The sequence below is a fragment of the Onychomys torridus genome, chromosome 1 (genome assembly GCF_903995425.1).
Source record: "Onychomys torridus chromosome 1, mOncTor1.1, whole genome shotgun sequence".
NCBI lineage: Eukaryota > Metazoa > Chordata > Mammalia > Rodentia > Cricetidae > Onychomys > Onychomys torridus.
Genome location: NC_050443.1, coordinates 42,555,586 through 42,568,543, shown reverse-complemented (window position 1 = coordinate 42,568,543; position 12,958 = coordinate 42,555,586). Strand labels below are relative to the sequence as shown.

The 12,958-nt window shown below is 35.3% G+C and overlaps 1 long non-coding RNA gene across 1 annotated transcript in view; it reads left to right on the top strand.

The window, feature by feature from the left end:
* The first annotated feature begins 7,427 nt into the window (after nucleotides 1-7,427).
* The window catches only part of LOC118588956, a 31,102-nt gene continuing 25,571 nt past the window's right edge, over nucleotides 7,428-12,958 (top strand). Inside the window, exon 1 of the long non-coding RNA XR_004945629.1 lies at nucleotides 7,428-7,559. This is a non-coding gene — a long non-coding RNA (uncharacterized LOC118588956). The remainder of the gene's footprint in view (nucleotides 7,560-12,958) is intronic.

Sequence of the window (12,958 nt, the reverse complement as noted above, 5' to 3'; positions counted from 1 at the left end):
CGAGTGAGCTTTTTATTTAACGGGTTTTGTTGTTGTTAATGGCTTTGACTCTTGCCACTAAATTATAAAGACTGGCTGACAAGTCATTTTCTATCTTATAACATTGTGGATAAGCTTTAATCATATAGAACTCAAAATGTAACAATCACAAGTAGCAATGTACTTTTCGTTACTTTGTGTACATATATGTGTGTATGTATGTATACCCCATCTCCCCACTAAAAACATTTATTAAAACTATAAAAACTAAGCATGAGGGTGAAAAAAAGAATGGAAGCTATTCTGGGATAAATGATAATAAATGACATTGTTGTAATGTCGTTTTAAGATTCTATAAGAATATCTACTCATTTTTTTCCCTCTCTCCCTCCCATTACAGACCTTCATTTGGAAACTGCCATTGTATTTTATGGAAAGAGACAGTAACAAATATAACCTTTTAAGGATTTATCTTTGCAAATATACAGCCAAAAAATAAGACAAACTATAAAGCACGTTACCATTGCAAGATATGAAGATGCTTTCAGCTCTTCTCGAATAAATAGAAGTTGTCTGAAAAAGAAAAGTAATTTTATAATAGTGAGAATTATGAAAATGTAGCCAAAACCCCAGAATTCTAAAAAACTTGAAAGTTTAAGTTAGGAGAAAGATGTTAAAATGACAATCCAGTTCTGTACAGAGATCACAGAGAATCCCAATTTCTTTTGGGAATCTGAAGAAATTATCTTTTCAGTTAACGTTAAATATGGTTTTTTTTGTTTTTGTTTTTGTTTTTGTTGTTATTGTTTGATTTTTTTTGAGACAAGGTTTCTCCGTGTAGTTTTGATGCCTATCCTGGATCTCGTTCTGTAGACTCGAACTTACACTCATAGAGATCTGCCTGGCACTGCCTCCCAAATGCTGGGCTTAAAGGCGTGTGCTATCACCTCCAGGTTAAATATGTGTTCTTATATGTGCCACTGATTTGAACTCATGTATTTTGGATTATCATTTTTAAATTTTAGAAATATTTATAAACTGCTAGACATAAAGATGCTTGCCTGCAATCCCAGCATGGAGGAGGCTGAGGCAGGCAAATCTGAAGTTCCCTGGCAGGCCTCACTATAAAGAGAGACTATCTCAAAGGGGGTTGGAGAAAGCAATGTTTATGGTAAAAATTATTACTGTGAATGATTCTTGACAACATAGTCACATACTTTTCATAAAAATTATTTTTTTCCATAGCAGGCCGGTATTGTTTTCATACACTTTTTCTAGAAAAAGCAATTTAGTATCTAGGTGGGCAATAAATTCTTTAGACTACTTTAATCTAAATGAGACTCAGTAGTTTCTAATATTTTCTTATTTCAAATGTAAAAGAACCATATGATAGTATAAGCAAATTAATTCATGCTTTGAACATACTTAGTGTCTACTATTTACCCAGAACTACCCAGGCCTTGTGAAACAATAAACAATAATCCCTGTGCCTATCTTCAGTAACACAATTCAAGAGAAAATCAGATCTATAAAAGTGTTAACAGTTTTAGAGCAATCCAACAATTGTGTAGTTAAGAGGGTGTTTGTAGCTGGAGTTTTCTCCAGTCCACCTTGCTCCTGCATCCACTCCAACCCCAATAAACACACAGAGACTTGTATTACTTATAAACTGTATGGCTATGACAGGCTTCTTGCTATCTCTTCTTATATCTTAAGTCAACCCATTTCTTGTGGCTTACCAGTATCCTTACATGTTGCTTCTCATCAGGTGACTGGCAGCATCTCCTTGCCTCAGCCTTCCACTTCTCAGAATGCTCCTCCCTCCTAGTCCTGCCTATACTTCCTGCCTGGCTACTGGCCAATCAGCACTTTACTTATCAATCAATCATCCACAGCACCTCCCCTTTTCTTTTTTATTCAAATGGAAGCTTTTTAACTTTAACATAGTAAAATTACATATAACAAAATAATTATCAAGAAAGAATTACAGTTACAATATCTAGTCGATTTATAATATCTAGTCTATTTGTATTTGGCAAAATTAGAGAAGATATTTTATCTATCCTATATTTGTGAGTCTAAGGTTTTATATCTAACTTTTCTTTTATCATGACTAAGGAAATTATAACTATCTAGTCTTCAACTACATCAAAGACCCCAAAAGGATATAATATTACCTGAGAAATGGAAGACAGATGCAAGCAACTTTCTGAAGTCTTGTGAGAGTAGACAGAGACAGCTGTCAGCCTGGACAGTCATCCAAAGTTCCTCGGTAAAGTTGGGGCATCTGTCTTCAGCCCTCAGGTTTAGAGTCTCTTAATCACTTCTCTGTGACCTATAGAATGTCTGGCAGTTTCCTCTGCAAAGCAGGAACCTGAAGGACCATTTTGCCAAGCAAAGTTCAGTGGTCATCTTCCTCTGGCACCTACATGTCCAGTCAATCAAGCAGTCCAGGCAAGAACAGTTTCTTGCCCAAATGTTTATTTTTCTAGAAGAAGATAAATTCCATATATAGTGTCTTCAATGATCATCCTCCTCTCTGAAATAAATCATTGCTGCCAGGAGCAGACATGTCTCACTGTCCAAAAAGTATAAATTTTTAAAACATTTTAAGTGCCATATTCTGTAGGTCTTTGAAGTGTTTGAAGACTACCTGTCTGTCTGAAATATATCTATATATACCTAGAAAACTAAACTAACATGACTATAAGTTTGACTATCATAGAAGACTAATTATTAATCTGTATTTCTTAATTATCCATTACACTTTAAATGAGTTACATAAACATAATACCTCAAATGAGAGTAGAAATATATATATTATAATAAAATTAACTTCAAATTTGTATCAATAAATTAAAATCCATAGCAATGTAATACATTTTTAAACAAATTGTTACTATTTATTCTATCATATCTACATCCCCTTTTTTTCTTTAGAAAGAGATTGCATTTATAATCAACCTTCTTTAAATTAAAATGTTGGTTTTTCTCTGTCACACACCAGAGAACTCTTTTGATATGGGACACAAGAATCTCTCAACCTTTTCTTTTAGGAATATGCTTGGGTTTAGAGAAGAGGTGAGTCAATTCCATCTCCAAAGCCAGCTTGGTATATTTGGGAATTTGGGCATAGTTTCTCATACTGCTTCCTATTGGATGAGGGCACTATATTCTTATGGGGACATAAAGAAAATTTTAGGATTATGGGGTAGTCCATGAGGCTGTATTGTCTGAGCCAGTTGCCTTGAAACCATTCTGGATGTTGGATCATCTGGGCCAGGGTGTCATCAGAGACCTTTCAGGAGGTCTTGGCTGGTCAAACCTTATGTACCTTAATCTGGAACAAATCCAAAGCCTCTGGCTTTCTGTGGAAACAAAAGCAGAGCCTCCTTTCCAAAGCATCATATCCTTACATCCAAACTTTGAAGTCAAGATATCTTTAAAATATACTCAACAACTTTTACAATCAAATGTCTTTCTGCAGTTAAAAATCCCAAAGACAACACAATCCAGATTCTCTGTGTAATATCCATCTTTATGTGGCTTATTTTTATACTACCTTTACTGTCTCTTTAAAGAGTTTATTTTTAAAACCATTTCTTTATATATATACATTCTCTTTCAAGCCTACATACATTTTTACATACATTATAAACTGTTTAGAGGTTTATCCCATCTGAATCTGTCTTATTGTGAATGTATTGCTTTAAACTGCAGCATTCTAAGACTAAAACAGCAGCTATGGCTGCTGGCTCCACCCACCTCAGCTTTTCAACATGGTGGTAGTATGTTTACTGGCAGCTCTGGGAACTGTGCTCCCACAGACTCTGGGAAGCAGTGGGTCTATGATTCCATCCAGCAGTGTGTAGCCCAGAAACCTCCCCTTTTTTTTTTTAACCAGAAAAACTATGTCCAACACACAGGATAGTGCGCAGCTTGGAGACACTTCTGTATAACATAGATTAGGTTAAGCCCGCACACCTGGAACCCACCATAAAGTAGCTCAAACTTGCAGGCTGCTGCTAACTTGAGACAACTAGGAAGCTGTTTTTAGCTCCATTTTAGAATCTTTTTTATCATCCACAGCAGGTGTCCACTAATATTTATCTGCTATTCCTTCTGAACTAGAATAAAATCAACAAGAAAAGACATAAATCCCCAACACTCAGGAAAATGCTAGCCTATATTTTGGTATTGATGTCCTGATCACACACATTTATTTTAATGATCACATATTTTCTATTCATAACATCAGTGGTTTACCATGGGTCCTTTGAGCCTAAATGCTGAGACTAAGACCTACTTGACATAGCCATACCTTCCTTCCACACCTGTCTTCCCATACCCCACATAAAACCATTGCTTAAACAGTACTTAAGTACTTGCAAGTCATTTAGAGCCCTTTTGAATAGAATTCCTTCTTCCTTTTAGACAAGTCCAAGCATCTCTCTGAACAGCCTTTCTGATCTTCCCAGGTCTTTTTGCTTTTGCCTCTGCAGTATTTCCTTCTATCCTGCCACTTATCATGCATTGCTGATAAGTCACTTTGACTTTCTTCCTCTATACTTCTTGAGAAAAAAGAGTGTTCTTGGCTTTTTCTCTTCCCTCATGTTAACACCTACCTAAATGGCTAAAACAGGGTAACTCCTAAAAAAAGGGAATGATCAAATCAGCCCTTGTGAATGTAAAAATGGTAAAAGAAGAAAGTTAAGAACTAAGACCATTGTGTCTGACAGAATTCCCTAACACTGAAAGAATGTAATAAAGTAGTTGTTCAGGAAATTAATCTACTCAAATTATGTAAAAGTATACAAAGTACTGAAGTGGCATGCTAATGCAATATAGCGGGGACAAAAAAGTCAGATAATTTACTATAAGAAATCTGAATTTAAAAAATTAAGTAATAATGGATAAATATTTTAGAGCATTAGTGTGTGCTGTATCAAATTGAGGTTTCGACTATGATAGTTTATGAAGTTCTCTTAAATTTGTGACTCATTCAGCACTAATTCTTCTAATTATACAAATAGCTAAGAATGCATAAGAAGTTTTGAAGGTGACAATAAGATGGCTCATTGAGGTAAAGGCACTTGCTAACAACCCTGGAGACCTGAGTTCATTGCCTGGAATCCACATGGTAGAAGGAAAGAACCCAATTCTACAAGCGGCAGTGATGCACAGATATGCCATGGCATGAATACTTGTATGTATACACACATAAATACAAATAAAAAATGAGCAACCAGGTGCGGTGGTGGACGCCTTTAATCCCAGCACTAAGGAGGCAGAGGCAGGCGGATCTCGTGAGTTCTAAACCAGTCTGGTCGACATAGCAAGTTCCAGGAAAGCCTGGGCTACAAAGAGAAACCCTCTCTCAAAAAAAATAAAAAGAAAAATCACTTGAGCAAATCCTGTCAAACAATGTTTTGACCTTGGTCATTTCAATGTCTGTGTTAAACAGGCTGGAGGGTAGGTGAAAAAGAGAAATATTTAATTAAATCCCACCTGCTGCTGCAGCCACCACTACTGTTACATTGATAACCTGGATTCTTCTGATTGGGATATTTCCACTTAAGTCAGTAAATAAACCTTTAGAATTTTCCTTCTGACTAAGTACATCATTTGAGTTCTTTGAAATCATTCATACCATATATGTTTAATACTATTTTAAATACATTTATTGATCCTGGGGTTCTCACAACATTTTTTAAAATCTGAATAAGTACATTGATTAAATAAAATCTTAGTATTAAAGATAGCACACTTAACTGTTTCTTCAAGCTCTCTCAAGAAAATATCCAGTCAATAATCATAACTATTATTTGTAATTTAAAGGAAATATTTAAATTTTAAGTCTTACTTGACATTGATATATAAATAATACAAAATTCTATTGCTGAAATGATGTTTTACTCCATAAACTCATTTCTTCAGAATCTATTATTAAAGCTTACTTTTTTGTTTTGTAATATTAACCTAGCCAGGTAGTATATAAAGACCAAGCATTTTAATGGTAGTTAATATACATATCATTCATAGTAATATATTTCCTATTGCTTCTTTTTTTTAGGATCCTGATAACCATAGTCCTGATCGCATCTATATAAATTTGAGTATTTAATGCCATGTTTCTGAAGTGGTAGTGGCTTTCCACAGATTATATCTGTGTGCTCAATAAGTGGTAGCTGTTTAAACTAGCCTGATTAACTTTTACAACAGATTTGGACATTATATATTTTGTACATTAGAAAATTGAGTTTATGTATAATAGGTGAGCAATTGACCCATGTTTCACAACTAAAAACTAGTAGAATTACAACAAATTAAACCAAGGGATGTGTATATATGTATGTGCCCCTGTGCATGTATTTTTATTGTGATGTTTTATTTGGTTTTTATTAATGTAAAAGTATTTCACTGGATTTCTTTTCTGGTAATGCAGTAGATTGAACCCAGGGCCTCACCCATACTAGGCCAAGGGCTCTACCACTTAATCATGGCCCAAACCTCATTGGATGTTTCTTAATCATACAATAATACCCAGTTCTCCCTACTATTCAGTTCAGTTCTGCGTATGGTCATATGGGACCCCAAAGCCAGTCTGGTTCTGGCACTAGGACTAGCATGCAGTTTAGGCTTGGATACAGGCTGCCAAGGCATGCACAATGTAAGCAAATGAATGGATAAGTCACATTTGGTAGATGTACCTCAGTCTGGATCTAGCCATCAGGATTATAGGCTTAAAATCATGTTTTCATCCAGTCCATCACCAAGGTCACCCTAGCCAAGCTCAAGCCACAGAGTTATGAATAAGAGCACTAGTTTATTGATTTAAACTGAAGATTGACTGTGAAAATTAGTATGTGACCAGGACATTTTCTCTGTAAGAAGATAGGCTGGACACTCAATACCACATTGCTGAGGTTTGGGATCTACAAAAGGGCAACTAGAAGTACTGTCGATTTTGTTTTTGTTTTCTTTTTTTGGTTTTTAAAGACAGGGTTTCTCTGTGTACCTTTTGTGCCTTTCCTGGAACTCACTTTGTAGACCAGGCTGGCCTCGAACTCACAGAGATCCACCTGGCTCTGCCTCCTGAGTGCTGGGATTAAAGGTGTGCACCACCACCACCTGGCTTGGTTTTGTTTTCTATAAACTTAATCTAGAATACCTGACTCATTAAATTTTATTAAGACATGTCTTGAGAGGAATGAAAACCTTTGATGCTTTTTGGCTGCGGTCCTCAGTGTAGGTTATAGCTAGTATTTCATAGTCTAACTTTTCTCAGTGTTTCTACAGATAATTAGCTCTTATATTTAGAACTGTTGGGTTTTAACTATATCTGGCAAGGCTAGAAGTCAATGTTCTCCTTATAAAGTGATTTATGCCAACTTCTGTGTAGCCCATTAGGCAGTTAATCTGAAAACTTAACCCTCAAAAGGTGATCTTTTTCTTTGTTTGTTTGTTTTTTTTGTTTGTTTGTTTGTTTTTGGTAATTCCATTCTAGGTGCTAAGTACTAATAATGTGATACTTTATTGACAGAGTGATTGTAATTCTTATCCAGAACACTGTTTCTGTGGTAAGTATCTGAACTTAGGTGGGCTTTTCAAATCTATGAGACTTACTAACTGTCCCCCAATTTTTACTCATACTTCTCTTTCAAGACAAATACTTGTTATATGCTATATGCCTAATTTCCCATTTTCTAACCATTTCACCCAAAAGAAAAGTCCAAAAACTCATGTTCACTGCTCATTACCTTCTCCTGTCCCCACCATTTCCCTTCTTCTCTCCAGACATCCCATTCTGTTTTCATGTAATGTGTGAGACAAAGCATGCAATTACTTGTCTTTTTTAATCTGACGTTTTGTTTAACATGATGACCTCCAGTTTCATTTTCTTGAAAACTACATAACTCATTTTTTTGTTTTGTGGCTATAGAACTCCATTGTATGTATATTTATTTACCACATTTTCTTTATTCATTCATCTATTCATGGATATCTAGGCTGATTACATAATTTAGCTATTGTGAGTAGTTCAGTGATAAACACAGATGTGCAAGTGTCTCTGACGTAGGCTGATGTATATTCCTTCAGTTATAGCTGGATCATGTTAGCAGTCCTACTTTTAGTTTTTTTCAAGATCCTTCATACTGATTTCCATAATATCTACACTAATTTACATTCTATTCAGTATATATTCAGTATATAAGCATACTCTCCACACATTTTGCCCTAGCATTTGTTTCTTGTTTTCAGCTATTCTGACTCAGCAGAGATGGACTCTATGCATTCTTCTACATTTCTCTGATAGCCAAAACTATGTGATTTATGATTCTTTTGATAATTGTCTGTTTAATTCATTAGTCCATGTATTTGATTTTTTTTTTTTGGTGCTTAACATTTTTGCGTTCATATCTCCTGGCTATTAATCCCATGTTTGTCACTGTATAGCTGCCAAAACTATCCTCTTCTGTGTCTTTTCACTCTGATGTTTCCTTTGCTGTGCAGATGCTTTTAAAATTGATGCTGTACCATTTGTCAATCCTTGCTGCAATTTCCTGAGCAAAGGAACCCATATTTTAAAAGTCTTGGTCTGTACTTATGTTTTTAGATGTTCACTATGTTTTTCATTAGTAAGCATCAGGTCTTCCATTAAAGTTTTGATCTATTTCCAGTTGAATTTTGTTAATGGTAAGAGCTAGTGCTAGTGATCACTTTCTTCTCTCTCTCTCTCTCTCTCTCTCTCTTTCTCTCTCTCTCTTTCTCTCTCTCTCTCTGTATGCATCAAGTTTTCTCAGCATTATTTTTTGAAGATGCTGTCTTCCTAAGTTTTTGTCAACTTAGTCAAAATTCAGGTGGCTGTAATGGAATGGGCTTATTTCTGGATCTTCTATTCCATTAGTCTACATGTCTTTCTGTTGGGTCAGTTATTTGATAAAAAGCTCCCACAATATGATTCTATGATTCATGTGATCCTCTCACAATTATATTCTTGCTACATTTTTTCAAAATGCATATAAAGGTTTTGTTTAGCATTGCATTACATAAACAAGCACAAGCATATAATGGTAATTTAGTCTGTCATTGACATTATTGTTTTATTACTTGGTTTATATGCTGTCCGGTAAATTTCTCCATCATATACCTATATTGTAACAATAATCTGAATGTGATATTCTGAGAACTGAATAAACATTCCAACACTTTATGCATTATTGTTGGCATCATAAGTAATCACTATATGAATCAACTTTACATTAATAGTTGCATAATTATAATTTTCCACTCTTTCAGTATTAGCTGAGCTTTTGTTCATTTATTTTTATTACATGTGTGTTTGTGCTGAGTTTTTATTTATTATTATTACATTTATATATTGGGGAAGGTTGTACATGGTGTGGAAGCCAGGGAACTTATGGAGTCAGTTACTTCTTTCCACTTTGTGGACCTGAGGGATTTAATTCAGGTCATCAGCCTAAGCAGCAAGTATGTTACCTACTGAACCATCTTACCAGCATTAGCTGGTTGGGTTTTGTTTTGTTTTGAATTAAAAAAATAATAATTAAGATTGTATATATGTTTGTGTGTGTGTGTGTGTGTGTGTGTGTGTGTGTGTGTGTGTGTGTGCTCATGAATGCACCTGCCTGCAGTCTGGAAGAGGTATAGGATCCCCTTGAACTGGAGTTATAGGTGGTTGTGAACTGCACAATGTGGATGCTGGAAACCAGACTTGGGTCCTGTGCAAGAGCAGAATACACTCTTAATCACTGAGCCATTTCTTCAGTTCCCATATGTTTACCCCACTCTAGTTTTTAGTATGAATCTGGGAGAGTAGGCCTAAAAATAGGGTGGATTAGAGTCTCTTGTAATAGCCAACTTTACTCAGAGCATCCTACAATTTGTACTCTGAGGGTTTATTAGAGTCACCTGAGTAAAGTGTACAATCACAAGGACAAGGCACTTGTGGCAAAAACATGTTTTACCTTAGGAGGCATATGAAGAATATTTTAAATGTTTAGTTGAATAACATCAGCAAGCAATATGAAGAATCTGATGTAAACTCACCCCTATTCACCAAACCTGGGAGGAATGAAAAAACAAATTCCAAAAACAATTTCATGTTTTGAAGATACTGAGGTCACAAGACTTGTATTCTTCAAGCATTAAAAATTCTCCTTACATGATACCATTCTTGAAACATGTTCTGACACCATAGCTGATTTTTTAAGTAATGGATATTTTATCATGTCAACCATAAAACTTCTCATATTAGTATTTAATTTGTTCATATTTGGCTGACTGGATCTTCTTCAAGCCAATTTGGTGTTTTCTTTTTCTTTTTTGCATGGGGATATTTCAAGACAGGGTTTCTCTGGGTTTCTCTGGGTGTCCTTTGCTGTTCTGGAAATCATTCTGTAGACCAGGCTGGCCTTGTACTCATAGAGATATGCCTGCCTCTGCCTCCTGAGTACTGGGATTAAAAGTGTGTGGCACCACCCAGAAAAATTTGTGTCTTCTTTATAAGCTGTTCAATTTGCTTTACTTATGGCAAGTAAGATATTCTATATTATTATGACCCAGACCTAGATACAGTCCTTTATTAGAGGTCTTCTCGTTTTTATTAAACATTGACAATGCTCACTGCATCCAAGTTGTCATTATAGAATAAATAAATAAAATTTAAACTTGTGTTTATAGTCCTAGTTCATATCCCAGACTGACATGTTCTTTTTCATTTTCTCCTATTTAAATTGAGTGCCTTTGGTCTTTCTTATAATGTGCATAAATCACCAATATCAATATGAGTATCAGTTCTATCAATATTTTTTATCTTCAAACTAAATTACCCTATGTTTTCATAATTTTCAAACTGTTTATCAGTTTGATATACAGTTGCTATTTCTGTTTATAGGAATTTGGGGGCTCCATTCTTTTACCTTTATTGTTAATATGTAAAATATTTTCATATTTCAAACATTGAAACTACATGAAAGACTTCCTGGTAAGATAGCAGGTTAAAAGACTCACAATGGAAACTCAGTACACAAAAACATGCAGGATAATATATAGCAAACCCTTCTACCACAAGAGACAAGTTCTGTAAGCAAACATATTAAGCCAAGTGAGATCTTGAGAATCAGAATCAAACAAACCCTCTTAAATCACCACTGGCAGAATTAAGCTTCCTGGGGAGAGCAATAGAAAAAGCAAAGGAAATGTGGCTCCTCCCATACAGCAAACCAAAAAGCATGTAGGATATAGGAGTCTTAGAGAGCTACAAAGGAAGGACTTTGATGTGGAGTATTCTGTTACACTGTGTGAAGATATTTCACTGTGATTAGTTTAATTAAAAGCTCAATGACTAATAGCTAGGCTAGATTTTCAGGGCAAAGAGAATGCTGGGAAGAAAAAAGCCATAGTCACAAGGAGACACCTGAACTCAGAGGAAGCAGCATGGGCAAACAGAATAAAGGTAGTGTAACCATGAGGCAGAAAGTAAATTAATAGAAATGGATTATTTTAACTTATAAGAGCTAGTTAGCCACAAACCTAAGCTATCGGCTGAACTTTCATAATTAACAAGTCTCCATGTAGTTATTTGTGAGCTGGCTGGGGAAACACAGGATTTACAACTTCTCCTTTCCCATATGCCAGAAGCACATAGAACAGTCTGCAGAGACAAAGAGCACCCTCTCACTCACTGTTATCAACAGCACCAATGGAGCCTGCTAGACCCAGAGAGATTTAAGATTTTCAGCTTTCCACTCAACACAGCTGTGCCTGCAGTTCACCTGATAACTATTCTTTTTATTTTTTATCTTCTGTTTTTAATCATCATTCTTGCATACATATGTCATGATGATTGTTTTTCTAAATACTGTTCAATTAGGTTTTAGGACTGCCATGTATGGTTTTTTACAAGACATTTCTTACTATTCACCCATCTAAGCATCAAATTCTCTTGTTCCTATGTCTTTCTCTTTCTCTCATCCTTAATCTCTCTTTTTTTCAAATTCTTAATTGGGGTACAAGAAATATGAAAAGGAAATGGGAAGGTTGAGGAGGCTCTGATTAGTGATGGGAGGAGATACCCCAGTATTTCCCAATATTGTACCCCAATTGTACCCCAGTATTCCCCTCTCTATTGCTTCCCAACCCTTCATACTGGTCCCATTTTACTTTCCCAGCTTCTGTAGTTACTCTGGGTTATATATGCAAGTCTGAAAGTTTAGAGCAAGAAACTTCGGTTGAAAGAGAACATATGATGTTTTTCTAAGTATGGGTTCTTTCACTCAATAGGATTTTTTTATAGTTGCATCCATTTACATGCAAATTTTATTTTGCTTTACAGCTGAAGAGAATGCCATAGCATATATGGGACCACATTTTCATTATGTATTCATTGGTAGAAGGACATTTGTGGTTTGTTTGTATTTTTCCATTTCCTAGCTATTGTGAATAGAGAAGTAATAAACATGGCTGAGCAACTATCAGTGCAGTAGGATGTCAGGTTTTTGGGTATATTGCCAAGAAGTGGTATATGTGTGTCATATTTTATTTTATTTATCTGTGTCATGTTTATTTTTAGTTTTTTTGAGATTCTTCACACTGATTTCTAGAGAAGCTGGACTAGTTTTGAATCCCACCAACAATGGATTGCAGGTCCCTTTTTCCTCACATCCCCTTCAGCATACGTTGTTGGTTGTTTTGTTGAGCTTTGCCACTGTTACAGGGATAAGAGTAAATCTAAGTGTTTTTGATTTGCTTTCACTAATATCCAAGGGCAAAGAACATTTTTTGCAATATTTCTTAACTATTATTTTCCTTCTTTTTGAGAACACTCTGTTCAGGCCCCAAGCCCATTTTTTATTGAGTTGTTGATATTTTTTTCTCTCTTGAGTATTTTTTATTTTCTGCATATTAATTATGTATCAGATGCTTAGATGTCATAGATTCTCTCTCATTCTGTGGT